Below are 15703 nucleotides of genomic sequence, written 5' to 3' on the forward strand. Positions count from 1 at the left end.
AATCTACCTCTACCTCTTCCTCTGAAACTACCTCTTCCACTTGAGCCACCTCTTCCTCTACCTCTTGAATAATTTTGGCTTTTCCATTTACCTTGACCTTGATTGCTTTTGGTACTGCTGCTACTTGCATCTTCATTCTTTGTAATTTGTAATTTAGAGGAAAAATCTTTCTCTACACCTTCAAAAGTGTCATTCAATCTTTCTTCATGAGACATCAAAGATCCAACCAATTGATCAAACTGTAGTTTTTTCAAATCCTTACTTTCTTCTATGATTATTTCAACATGATTCCATCTATGTGTTAAAGATCTCAATACTTTTTTAATTAAAACTTCATTACTTGCAGTTTCTCCAAGTGTAGCCATTTTATTGACCACATCTTTGACTCTCACACAATAGTCACTGACACTTTCAGCTTCTTGCATCTTCAAATTCTCAAACTCTCACTTTAGTGTTTGAAGCTTGACCACCTTAACTTGATCACTGCTTTGGTAAGCTTCCTGTAGAGTCTCCCAGGCAACGTTGGCAGCTTTTGCTCCTGATATTCTTCGAAATAAGCTTTTATCAAGAGCTATCTGAATGTGAAACATAGCTTGAACATTATTCTTCCTTGCTTCCTTTCTTGTTGTTCTTTCATTGGCTGTAAGGGCATTCCAATCAACTGGCTCCTCATATCCTGATTCAACTATCTCCTACAAATCTTTTCCAATCAAAAAGGTTAGCATCTTAATGCACCAATAACCATAATCTTTCCCATCAAATTTTGGAACTAGAATCTGGTTAGAATTCGACACGATTAACTTTGGCGAAATTCCAACAATAAAAATTTAACCCAAAACAATTTTATCTACTCTGATACCACTTGTAGAATATGAAATGACTTATTTCCAGCCAGCTGATAAGCCAACAAAACTATGAAGAAAAATACATATAAAAAAAATAAAACAAAGTTACTGTGTGAGCTAAAAACTGCCGCAAATCTCATATATTAATTGAACCATTAACTACATTATTATATAGTAAAATTATTACTAAAATCAACTATGAAACAAATCTACTGGCATTACATCTAATTACCAGCACTTTCCAGCACTGACCACCCTAACAATTTGCTGCCTTAATTTTGAAGAGAACACAAAATAGCAATTTACATAACTAATTAAGCATTATTCCCAACAATAGCTAGATTAAAAAGCAGAGAGTTTGAGGACAGAAAAACTAGTAAGAACTAGCTCTTCTACTGGTTGTTGAAATGAATGAAGTGAATATCCAAAAAATACCTATACAAGCTTTACCAAAGATAAGTTCAAAGTTTCTGGCATATTTCACAAGTGTTAGGTAATCCACATGCAAAGTCCTTGACATGATATTTGATTAATCTCAAATCTAAGGTGGACAGAATCCAGTAAAAAGGACTTTACTAGAATATGGAAAAATAAGCTCAATAATGTTGAATAATGTTAGAGTTACATCAAATACCTAAACAGAAGCAAGATTTAGAACAATTGCTTTCAAAGAAGATGCCTTCGTATTTTCATTTTTATTAAGGAGCTAGTACTGTTACCATTCCAATAACATGATGGTAATAAATCATATGTATTAGATATTACGAGTATGAGATTACTGTGAAGCATTTCCATATTATGATTGAGGAGTAACTTATTTTGACATTTTACAACTTCAACTATCTTCATTACCTTATTTTGCTGAAATTATATCTCGAAAAACGTCCCTCCTAGGTTTTAATGAGATCCCTCTGGCTACCATCTCTTCTTTGTACTTGCAAGTTAAAGAGAATCTACCTCAGCGCGTAAACTAGAGCCTCATAAGCACACTTATCTGGACTGCATCGTCTTTGTTGCATTTGATTCCAAACTATAAAAGCTACCCTCAACAAACCCCATCTTCCAAATTTTCTCATCAACAAGACATAAGTATCAATGGTTGGAACGCATCCAATGTATTAGTACAACTTCTTACTTGATCATATGCAGAGGAAGAAGATTATTAAAGGAAAAAGATCTAGTATTCACTTTTACCTAAATAGTCAGGCTACCAACACCTCCTTCTCCACCTACAACGAACAAAGTCTGACCCCTTTGAAAATTTACTCTGTCAAAACCTTCCTAGGCAGTGTGAAGAGCTAGAGGAAAGCTGGTTGCTTCCTCAAAGGATATGTTTTCAGGCTTCAAAGCAATCAAACTCTCTTCCACTGTTGTGTATTGTGTTAAAGTTCCACATTGTTTTGGCCTTCCTGTGTTGAAGTTTTGGATATTGCCATATACTTAATCACCCTCGCTAAATTTTGAGAGATTATCTCCTTCATCAACTATTACTCCTGCCACATCACAACCTAGCACTACCTGAAAAACAATTCAAAGAGACATGCGGATTCTGAAAATGATGGCCTTGGATCTAATTCATATGTTTTATAGAAATTAAAGAATATGGGTAGTTTTAATATTCCTTCAAAGTGATACAATGGACCTGAAAATTATTGAAACAAAAGGGTTATATGACCCCAAAACAACCATGAATTCTCATCAATATTATTTTTAATGTCCAATACAGATTATGTTTTTTCACCTTATTTTTCCTAGTAGACGTTTTACATTTTACTACTGAACAATAAAAAAATGTGCAATAATGGATTGCTACTGAGTTTTATCTTAATGAAATGATCCAATAGCCAAGCAATACCATGTGGGATATGATCATACTCACATGTATTTGCTTATGGAAAACATTGGTGTTGAGAAACATTTCACGAGGATCCAATCTATTAGTGAAATGTTATAACGATTTTCAGATCAGGGTTGGCTATGTAGGTCTTGACTAGAACTAGTAGTTTTAAAAATAGATTATTCATCAGGGGTTTTGTAAATTTATAGGAAATGAGGTAATGGACCTCAAAAACATAATGGGGGTATACAGTGCAGAAAACATAAATTCTAGTCAAAACTATGGCCTCTCGAGATTATGAAGTTAAGATTATGCTCATTTTGAAAATCATTGCAAGCTATGAATTGGAACTTAAAATCATTGAGGAAATCAATTGAAACAAGCTGGTAGTCTGATAAAAAACTAGAGATGAAATTCGTCCAACAGGTTTCTGTAAATTTGATAGATATGCTGCAATGAAATGAAAAGTAATTCAATGGAGGATCATATGAATTCTTCATCTTGTAAAAGAGACCTTCAATGACACAATTCATCTTTATATAAAATATAACGATAGTTTGTTAGAAAATTCATGAGAAGAGTTCTCTCACATGGAATTCCAAACTATTGCCCTTGATTTCTCCATTGTGTAGTCTGAAGTCTACGGGATTGAGTGCAGCGACACGAACTCTAACGAGGACCTGATTATCTCCTAGTTGAGGCACAAGGAAGTCACCATATTGCAGTACCTCTGGACATAATTCATGTTACTTTTTCTTCTCATTCATTAACCATTCTATCAAAAAGTTCCAGTGTCTCCTTTGGCCTTCTCAGTTTACTGAAGAAAAAGTGATAAGTGGTGGCATTGGGAATGCACCACTGATGAACCATCTGTTCCAATAGCCGGTAAGCTTTATGCATTCTGCCAGCTATGCAGAGATTCCTGATTAATGAATTGTATGTCATAACATTGGGACGACATCCTATCTCCAACATCTTATGCATGACCTGCAATGATTCGTTAACATGGTCTACTTGGCCAAGAACATGAATCAAAATATTATAGACTGTGACATCTGGCTGAATCCCTCTTTCCTCCATTTCTGAAATAACCTGAGTGCCTTCTTCGGATTCCCGGACTTGGCCAATACATCCATAAATATTGAATAAGAAAAGAGGTTTGGGCAAAAGCTATCAATCTCATTTGCTTCTTTCCAGAACCTTTTACATTCTTTCCAAGCTTTTCTCTTACACCATCCCGTAAGAAGAATGTTGAAGGTCTTCGTATCTGGAGAGAATTTCGAATCCTTCCCAATAGAAATGTGTTCTGCCTCTTCAACATGATTGTGCTCACAAAAAAAAATGATAAGACTGTGAAAGCAGTCATGTCTAGTTCAAGATTAAAATCTCGCATCCTATGAAATGTCTCCACAGCTTCCTTCACCATATGGGCCGCAGCGTACCCCCTGAGGATTATTCCAAAAGTTTTTGCAATAACCAAAGAGCCTTCCTTTTTTCCTTTACTCATATGTTCAATAACTTACCAAGCTATATCAAACTTTTTAAGTTTACCATGGCATTGCACACCTCTGTGGTATGTTGATATCCAGGTTGCCTACCAGCCCCAACAAAGAAACCATATGCAATTTTCCAATTGTTCACATGCATACAGAGAACTTTCTCTACAATATAAGGATCAATAGCTGACACAATTTTCTATAGAGAAGATTCCATTTCTCCCTCGGACTCAACAACATTTCTAAGAATCCCATTCATATTTTCCAAGGTCTTTGCAATACCATCATCATTCTGAGAAACTTTATGCTTTTTACCCACTTTCATTGTATGATTGTCCCCTACACCTAGTCGGCAACCACAAGACAATAGTAGTGTTACACATAATCATAAAGGTGTCTTACTCTCGAGGTCAATCATCTAACCAATCTGATTCAAAATGCATTTTTGTATTTGAAGTTTGACCCTAATAAAAAATTATGAATTAACTGCTTCTTGTTTCAAATTTTCTAGTTAATGATTGTCTTCAACATTAATATTAGATAAAAATACACCCTAGAATCTTCGATATGCAATGATCTCATGTTTAATGAGATCTCTTTAAAAATTGTGCAGTTCGAAATTTCAAAGTAAATATGAATATCAAATCGATGATAATTGACAAAAAATGTAGTAATTTATGTTTTAATTCTCTTTGTTATTTTATCTTTTATCTTTTAATACAAATGCAATAGAAAATGCATGTATTATAAATTAGTTTTGATCTTCTACATGCAAAAAAAAAGATTTATCAGTGGTAGACATGAGTTTCCTTCACACAAAATTAACACTAGTATAAGAAACAATCATTTCACCTTCAACTTTTTGAGAATGTTTCTTTAAGAAATTGAGTTGCTCAACCACATCCCTCTTCAAGTCACAAACACCTTTGCATCTAAAGTACAAGGTTGAAAATATATTATTATTTTTGGATGTTTAGTGCAAGAATCTATTGTGAACCCAATTTCGAAATCCCAATACCAAATCCATGATAATTGATCAAAAATGCATTAGTTTCTGTTTTGATTCTCTCTATTCTTTTATATTTTAAATTTTAAAGAAAACACAATAGAAAATGCATATGTGATAAACTATTTTTCATCTTCTATAAGCAAAAGGAAGATTTATTCATGGTAGACATGGACTTCTTTCACATAGCATTCGTCGGTATAAGAAACAATCATTTTACCTTCTACCTATTGAGAATGTTTCACGAAGAAGAAATTGATTTTCTCAACCACATCTTCCTTTAAGTTACAAGTGCCTTTTCTTTTTATGTAGAAGACTGCAAATTGATTTTTGCTTTCAGAAGTTCAGTGCAAGAATCTATTATTAGCCTAAATCCAATTTGATTTCAATTATGAGGTTAGGTGGAAATAAATTTAAGCTCATTATAGATTTTGATAATCATGATTCCTTTGATTCTACAACAAGAATCTATTACGATGGTGGAACATCTCTCTTTGGATAAGAATGCTTCCAAAATACCATTGAGGCTTATTGAAACATTCAAGTAATATGAAGTACCCGTTTATGTTAGTTTCAGTCAATTTTCCATTTGCATCATGTTCATGGTTATAGGAAAGCACTAGGATGAGATTTTTTTTTAGTAGTGGTAGTAAGGAACATCTTTTCAATGACATTCCTTATGGTGCAGCTGCAACTACTTTAGGTGAGTTCCTTTATGCTGTAGTGAGAAAGTATTGGATTCAAAAGGATGTTATATTCTTCAAGGATGTACCTCCAAGATACCATTGAGGCTTCTTGAAACATTAAGGTAATATGGGTTCCCTTCTATGTAAATTAGATTATTCATTCCTCTATCTACATTATATTCCTTTCATGGTTTGGAAAAATTACATGGACAAGGTGGAAGTTTTATAATGTTAGCAAGCTACAATGTTTTGATTATTGTCCTTGTTTCTCAACAACTATTATAGGTGAGTCCCTTTGAGATTTAGTGTTAACTGTTTAGTGTTTAAGAGTTGTAATATATGATCTCGATGTGTTGTCATTGGAAATGCATATAGAAGGATAACTGAAATTGGTATATCTATAGAAACAGCCAAGAGAGGAACATTTGTGGAGCGTGTAAATGTTTAAAATAGGGAAACATTGCAGAAAATTGTACAAAAGGGACAGTGTAGAACCTATGTTGACTAAGGAGGTAAGTTTTGTTCAAATGCATTTGGAAAAACAATGAAGAAATTTGAAATCGGTGAAGTGAATACCTATGTTGACTAAGGAGGTAAGTTTTGTTCAAATGCATTTGGAAAAACAATGAAGAAAGTTGAAATCGATGAAGTGAATAATCGTGGACTTCATGATGGGGATTGTGTTTTGATTAATCGTCCTCCAAGTGTCCACAAACATTCATTGGAGGCATTAAAAGCATACGTACATCCGGGCTCTACAATGATTTTTAACCCTCTCATATGTTGGCCATTTGGTGCAGATTTTGATGGGGATGGCATTCATGTTTTTTATCCCAAATCTTTAAAATCTCAAGCTGAGCTTTCTCATATTCTAAGTGTGAATCAAAAAATGTTTAGTTCCCATAGTGGAGAGGCAAACAACACTGAGTGTTGATAGTAGATACATTGTTGGCTTCCAAGCTTCTATCCAGAAAATCTATGCTAGATAAAACCACATTGAATCAATTATGAATGTAGACTTCTAAACAATTTCCTGAACCAACAGTCACTAAAGTGCATGATGGAGGGCCTTTTTGGACAGCTAGACAACTTTTTCCTATGCATTTACGTCTGGAATTGAAATGTGACAAGAATGGGCTTCTCATAAGCAATAGTGAAATAATATTATTCAATGGTGATAAAATCCAATTGTTGAGTTCTGTGACTAAAATCTTTAATGCAATTATTAAGTGTAAAGATCTACGAGCAGCAATGAAGTGCTTGAATTCAGTTTAAAAATTGTTTGTCCTTAGATGGTTTTAGTCTAGGTTTGGATGATTTTATTCCTGCTCACTATGTTTTTCAGACAAAGATATTTACGGAAGATCTAGGAAATGAACTTAGGCTTATGAAGCATGTGAGGGGAGGAAGATATGCTAATTCCATCATTTCCCAAGCGGATAAGCGTCTATGTTTTTCAGACAAAGATATTTACGTAAGATCTAGGAAATGAACTTAGGCTTATGAAGCTTGTGAGGGGAGGAAGATATGGTAATTCCATCATTTCCCAAGTGGATAAGCGTCTACTCGGAGTGCAGGAAAATGCTACCAAGGCTATTTCTTCTTCAAGTTCCTTTTTTTTATGGTTGATAGTGGAAATGCAAGATCTTCTAAGAAAGTGGTTCAAAAACTTGTCTTCTTAGGTATTCATACGTTTCGAGGGAGGAAAACATTTCCTAGAGATTGGCTTAAAAATATTTTTTCTCATCTTCCCTTCAATGGTTCTCATCATTTGGAGCCACACAAGAAATATGATTCACCTGAAATTTATGGACGTGTTAAATCATCCTCTATTTTCCAATTAAATCACTGCGAGGCATTTATTCATTCTATCTCTTCCAAACAAGCTAATTTTTGTCAGAAGATAGGAATGAAAGAACAAGGAACACCTTTTAAGAATCTAATGACTGTACTAGGGAATCTGATAACACAAATCTTAAATCATACAAAAAAGATTGTTAAAAATGTTGTAATGAGGCATGATGAATATGGAGTGGCTAGAACTAACCCTGGCATAACAAATCCAGAGAGGCCTTGTTATCACCTCAAAATTACAGAACTTCTAATAAACACTAATAACATAATGAGCATCCATGTTGTGTTTCAACTGCAAAAGCATAGCTAATGCCTCTTGCATGGTATTAATCAATTCCTGTTAAAAAGGAGTAGCCTTTCTCTCAGTAACTAATACCCTTATTGTAGCCTCTTTCCCTATGTGGTGGATGATTTCCATCACTACCTGCTTAAGCGCTGTTGAAATTTGTGACTCAATAAATTCAACAAATTGTTGCATCACCAATGTCACTCAGCTAGAATATCAATACAATGTCAAACCATAATGGCATCAATACAAGACTTATCTAGCAGCATACCAACATGAAAATAACACAACAACTATGCAGATTAGCACATCACAAACTTTGGCATATGCAATCACCAACATAATGATCTCTGCCTCAATTACAACAACTCAATAAAATTGCACAATACCCTAGCAACAAAAAATTTAACCATACAAGCAACAATTACTAGCATTCATACAGTGACAAAGCCCTAGCTCATTACCCCAACAACAATAGCATAACCTCTGCTCACAATAATACCAAGTTTCTCTGCATCATAAAACCTTTTTTCCCATCGATTATGACAAGCCCTAGTAGCATACATTCATAAAACCCTAGCAGCAATCATACTCTTACCATGCACCTAATTGCCATGTTAACCAACAACATACATTGTAATACGTAGGCAGTAAGATGTTATAAATTTAGTCAACCATACCCATGTTCTCTGACAAACTCTTTGTATTAGTAACATACAATAGATAGTTGCACAATTCATTAACTACAGAACAATATCATTACAAACCATAAGGCAGCCAACCACTCATCAAGGTATTAAACCCATACATTACATCCTCTCTTAGGTCAATGACATATATACCAACTATATCAAACTGTCATACAACAGTTTGTTGCTATAACCACATTAGTCAGTACCATGAATAATGTCTTTCCATCAAACAAGTTTTATTCTACCCTCAAGAAAAATCATCCAAATACCTCATCCCTCAGCCATACATATTAATAGACTTATACTCTGCCCTTAGTAGCATATATCTCAACATGGCTCACACTTAGCTAAAACACAACAATTCTACCATACTCGCAAAAGGACACACCATAGCAATATATCAATAAAATGAGAGCTACAAGATCATCTATGGAAGCATGATCCCTGCAAACATATTGTTAGCACAAGGAATACACAACAGTAGCAATCCTCTGACTCTATGCTCTACTTAATATATTTGCTTCATATGCCTTTAATATCTATCATGCACACTGGTAATTGTCTCAGTCATTATTTTTGGAATAATGGAGCTTCATTCGCACTAGCAACTCATTCCAACACACATGATGATGCACATAGTTACACTTACCACACATTGTCTAAAAATATCGTGCTACAGGTGCCATACTCCATTCACTGGAAAATAATTTGTATGAACACTTTGCCATCATAGGCAGATTTAGTTTTTCCATGGACACAGGTTCCTTTTGGCTCAAGTCAATCTCTGCTAATTCCACTCCAAACTCAAATAATGTTCTCACACTGCATTCTCACCAGATTCCATGCACACAAGTGTCTCAAAGACTGCATACACACCATCATAATATGCTTTGACAATCATGCCTTTGATCACTTATACCTGAGCCAAAAAAATTCAAAAGAAACCAAAACAGAAAATATTTGTGCCTGTGTCAAAGTCCATATATAGAGCAAGACTGATCCGTAGAAAAGGTAGTCTTCAAAATGCTCAGATTGATCAGCCTAAATTTCACTCCCAATTGTCTAATCACCTTGCGTATTTAACCAATTCGATTTGTTGATTACCATGGGAAAATACCCTAGATTCTTTGATGACGTTTCGAAACTAATGATGGACCAATTTAACCAAATTAATAAAATAATCTTTAAGTGGGGCGCTTGGACAATAATTAACTATTGATGACCAAAATTTTCCATTAAATCCACTATATGTTATCTCTAGAAATTAATTAAAAAAAAAAACTTTGGACTTAGTCATGGAAAAATGCTATGGGGATTACAAGCTCACCCTAGGCTCATAGACAATGTTGTTAGTAGTAGCACATAGTCCATCAGCGTTAGGAAACTAAAGGCACTACTTGATTGGAAAACAAATTTTTTGACAGGATTGTATTCTCACCCACTAGGCATTTGTTTAAGGTGACTGGCAATTTTTCAAATCAAGGGGTTGATCTCGCTTCAAATTCATTGAAAGTAAAGACAGTCTGATATGACTCCCCTCTTTATACATTAATATGGCAAGGATTTGAAAGCATTCAAATTGAAAAAAGTGGGTGTGTGGTTAGAGAGAGATCTCTTCCTTCATTTCCACCACTCAAATACTTCCATTAGAATAATGGTTGCAAAATAGGAGAGAACCCAATTGGTAATTCTGCCTGAGCAAGTCTTAGCTCTAAAAGACAAGGTTTAGGTGCTTGAATATTGAATTTTAGACGTGAACATCGGGAATACGAGTTTTAAGAAAACATGTAAGTTCTAACTGCAAACAAAAACTCAAAGGTTGACCTGCATATTCAAGGTCTCAAGATTCAAAGGCATGAGTCTAAATCTCATAACTTCGAAAAGAATAAAATATAAATGGGGATCAAAATCTAGAAAAGAGGAAGATGGATGTAGTACCTAAAAGATAACCAATTCAAGTAACCAATCAATGAAGTTGATGATAAGCATTTCTGCTACCAATGCAGGTAGAGTGGAAGTACCGAAATCTAAATATTAGATTCCTTCCATTTTTTCATAGTATAACACCCACTTCATTATCAATATTCTCTGTAATTTTCATTGAATTTCATGTATCAGTTAGTGAATCTACAATGGCAAGCCTAACAAAGAGTTTAAAAAATGGAATGACTTTAGCCCAAATACAAGAGCAATGTTGAATTATCTCAGAGGGCTCAGGTTAGCACCTGCTAACCTACTCCAAGTATTTCTAGAATATATGAAAAAATTAATGTCAGATAAATAGAGAAATCTAAAAACCTGAAAGTGCAGTAGCCTCCATTAATGTGGAATCAACCCAGATATAGCAAGATCATAACATGGTCAAACTCGATACAAAAAATGGAACATAAAAATATTAACATAGACTCAAATCCAATAGGAGCAAGATAATTACTGCATCTATTAGATCTGCTGCTGAGAATACAAGGGGAACCCCTCTATTTATAGCAACCTAGGAGGAGTCCATAATTTAAGAAGGCTAGTTGGAAAGTATACAAGTATTAATGATTTACCCAAGTTAACTTACAATTGTTTGTACACTAACAAACCCCTTAAGTGAAACTTAGGCGAGTATTAAAAAGGAGGCTAAATTCCATAAATGGGTCCTCGCTACATGGCTATGATAGGTACCCATGTACAAAATGCTTATAACATCTGAAACAGAGAGGGAGGCTCATTTTGTTGTTGACAGTAGGGCACCATATGTTGCAACTGAATACAATTAGTGTAGAAATTTTGAATAATATGACACTTATTCACAGAGATTATCCCGATTATACACTATTGCAGAATACATGCGTAATACATAACCTCCTCTACGTTGATCATCAATTTAGCAGCATTAAAAACAATGAAACATCAATCGCATGCACACATTAACACAGTATGTAACCCGGGGAAAGTATACAGTTGAAAACCCCACACTATATGTATATTATAATGATTGAGAACATGTAAAAATACATAGTATAATACTCCTCTCAAGTATCCAGTACTATCTCCACCTGTTACACACAAAAATAGCTCAGATCCAAACAAGTCACAGGTTCAAATCTCCTCCGCTGCTTTGCCTGCCCCCACTGCACAATCCTGCAAGAGAATCACGTGAACACAAGCTACAATTTCCTTGATATTGGCCCACACTGCGCAATCCTCATTGGCATAACTCAATCCCATGCATGTGAAAAATCTCATGCACAACTGATAGTCACAACTCACCCTTTCACTTACCTCTAACACGTCTCTTTTGAACTGTCCATGCACTGAGTTAACTGATGTATTCTTTAGTTGCTTTATGAGTTAATAATTAGTGAATTAATTAACAATCAATTCACACAACTCATCACTAGTGTATTCTTTAGTTAGACTAAATATAACTATTTCAACTAAGTCAAACTGAACACAACTCCATCAACTCCACATCCAACTCCACAGAACTCACATGCATGAGTTCTAACTGAAGTCCTCCATGCAATAGCTCAATTAACACATAAGAAACCACGTGATTCCTTCTGTCAGCTGCATGTGCCACATCCGTAGCTCGAACTGAAGTGCTCCAAGAGAGTAAGATAATGTTTAGAGTCCAAATATTACTAAAGGCTAATAATATTTGATTGTTTCTATTTTTTAGCCTGGCGGTCTAAAAATAGACTCTGATCACTCCGCTGTGAACCAAAAATAGAAGTCCATCTATTTTTCCCAACATGACCAATCATCCATAAACAACATGCTGCAACTCATAGACCATGATCCATATGTCTAAAAATAGACATAGTCTAAAAATAAACTTTGCGCCAAAAATAGCCTGCGGGCCCACTTAGTGAAAGCGACTCCTTTCCACTAAGCTCCATCATCTTGTTGCATTTTCAACACTCCCTCTCAACAAGATATGGATTATCAGCAATCCCTATCCTACAACTCTGGAATGTTCTGCATGCAACACATTTGCCCAGTCCACTTGCTCCAACAACACTTGGAACAAAAACACTCCCAACTGACCACTCTGTTAGGCTACGAACATACTCTAATGTTGAAGCTCTACCTTCTGTTGAAAAGTGCTCCCTCTCTGACATTTGCGCTACTGCAACATCTCCATGCATCTCGCACCATTTCACACCTCTCTGTGCCACCTAGCACTGTGCAAAACACTTGTGCCTTTCGCATTGTTGCAGCCTGCTAGCTATGTGTTGTCCTGGGATTCCCTACACTATTGCTCTCTCTGCCACTCCATCCGCATCTGTCTCTACCCAATCAGTCAGTTCCTGCTACTCCACATCGGGGCTCCCGTAGTAAGGTCTCATCCAAGAGGTTGGGTACCTCAAGGATCCTACCCCTCCTCCTTGGGACGATCAATCCACATCAGCCCACCTCCTACCTGGAGGTATGGCTGCATGTGATCCCTCAGCCCACCTGGCTCGAAGTTTCCCCCTACGGGAGGTCTCTACATGAGTAGATGTCTCTACTCGATCTCCTCTCAGCTTCCTTTGTTGTGGCTGCTCCACAACCTCCTGAAGCTGCTGCACCAATCGTGGCTCTTCCACAATGGTCTGAGACTTCTTCTGGCTCTGCATGTTGAGAGGTAATATACGCTCCCTCTCAACCACCAAGTCTCCATCAGTTGCCTCGCTGCTCAAGGCTTTGCATGCATCTTGAACCTCAAGAGCATACAGGTTCTTGACCCGTGAACCAATCTGCTTCACCTGTCTAGTGATGATGTGTCTAAGAAAAACCTTTCCCTTACTGAAGACTACATCATAGCCTCTGTCCTCCAGCATCGCGATCGACACCAAGTTTCTCTTCAGTCCTGGTACATACTTGACATGGGTCAAGGTAAGGCGAGCTCCATGCTCCCTCTGAAAAATAACCGTGCCTACACCTGAGACACTATACTTCTCATCATTACCCATCGCTATGAGTATCTGGAGATCTTTCTCCTCCAAAGTACTGAACAAACTCTTGTCACCAGTCATGTGGAAAGAAACTCCACTGTCAAGAAACCAACCACTTCCCACCATGGATGAAACCATGCATGCGAAGAGTTTGAAATCCAACTCAAACTGTGAAGCAAGTGCCTCACCTTCAGATCCTTCCCCGGATCCCTTCTTGGATTTCCTCCATGGATAATTAGAAGCATAATGGCCCACCTCATGACAACAAAAGCATCGCACTTTCGATTTCTCAACCTTCTTCCCATCATTGGGAGAACTGGATTTGGAAAGGAAACCCTTCTCCTTCCCCTTCTTTGCTTTGGTAGCCAAAGCGCAATTTTCTTCATCAGATGCCTTAGATGAAGATCCGTCCCTGGTATTCCCCCTGATCTCCTCTTGCACAAGATCCGACCAAAGTCTCTCCCATCCTGGCAATTTCTCCCGACCATTGACAGAGTCCTGATAGGAATGCCAACTCTTCGAAAGACCAAGGAGAGCCAAGCTCACCAAGTCCTCATCATCGACAGTCACCCCCACACTTCCCAGCTCATCCCAGCACTGGGTGAACTTCGTGAGATACTTGGGCATACTGTCTCCATTCTCACACTTACATGTTTCTGAGTTTATCCTTGAGCGCCAGCTTCCTCTGATCGCTCTTGCTTTGGAATAGATTTGTCAACGCTTCCCACATCAAGTATGGAGAATCCTTTCCATGAAGGCTGGACACAATGTGATCCTTCACGCCCTCCAACAGAATCCTTCGACACTTTGCTATATTCTTTTTCCAAGCCACAGCTTCAACGGCATCAGTAGGTTTTGGGACCTCAGCATCTATGAACTCTTTCAACCCATTGTCATCTAACACCGCCTCCATCCTGTCTTTCCATGCAATATAATTCGAGCTTCCTTCAAGAGCATACTCCAATCGCAATCCGTTGAAAGACATTTCAACTTTGACACCAAGAAAACATTGCTGCAAATTCGAATTCCACCAGCTCAAAACTCAACCGCTTTTGATCTAAAATTCGTGAGAACAAAATATTTCTCGTACAGAGATTGACTGTATGAGCATTCACCAGATATCTCACCTTCCAAAAGAAGGATGAATCTAGAGGCTACCTGGCCCGATTACAGACTCTGCCTGAAGAAATAAAATGTAAACACTTTCTGAATAATAGATTTGATGATCAACAGCTCTGATACCATGTAGAAATTTTGAATAATATGACACTTATTCACAGAGATTATCCTGATTATACACTATTGCGGAATACATGCATAATACATAACCTCTTCTACGTTGATCATCAATTTAACAGCATTAAAAACAATGAAACATCAATCGCATGCACACATTAACACAGTATGTAACCCGGGGAAAGCATACAGCGGAAAACCCCACACTATCTGTATATTATAATGATTGAGAACATGTAACAATACATAGTACAATACTCCTCTCAAGTATCCAGTACTATCTCCACCTGTTACACATTAAACTAGCTCAGATCCAAACAAGTCACAGGTTCAAATCTCCTCCGCTGCTTTGCCTACCTCCACTGCACAATCCTGTATGAGAATCACGTGAGCACAAGCTACAATTGCCTTGATATTGGCCCACACTGCGCAATCCTCATTGGCATAACTCAATCCCATGCATGTGCAAAATCTCATGCACAACTTATAGTCACAACTCACCCTTTCACTTACCTCTAACACCTACTTCTGTTGAACTGTCCATGCACTGAGTTAACTGATGTATTCTTTAGTTGCTTTATGAGTTAATAATTAGTGAATTAATTAACAATCAATTCACACAACTCATCCCTAGTGTATTCTTTAGTTAGACTAAATACAACTAGTTCAACTAAGTCAAACTGAACACAACTCCATCAACTCCACATCCAACTCCACAGAACTCACAAGCATGAGTTCTAACAGAAGTCCTCCATGCAATAGCTCAACTAACACATAAGAAACCATGTGATTCCTTTTGTCAGCTGCATGTGCCACATCCGTAGCTCGAACTGAAGT

General features: G+C 36.7%; 1 pseudogene; it reads right to left on the reverse strand.

The window, feature by feature from the left end:
* Window positions 1-443: 443 nt before the first annotated feature.
* LOC149169315 (pentatricopeptide repeat-containing protein At1g80550, mitochondrial-like) overlaps window positions 444-15703 on the reverse strand; it is a 53904-nt pseudogene continuing 38644 nt past the window's right edge.

Source organism: Pinus tabuliformis, chromosome 4_2 (genome assembly GCF_031772625.1).
Source record: "Pinus tabuliformis cultivar Carrire ecotype Pingquan chromosome 4_2, CPIR1, whole genome shotgun sequence".
Classification (NCBI taxonomy): Eukaryota; Viridiplantae; Streptophyta; class Pinopsida; order Pinales; family Pinaceae; genus Pinus; species Pinus tabuliformis.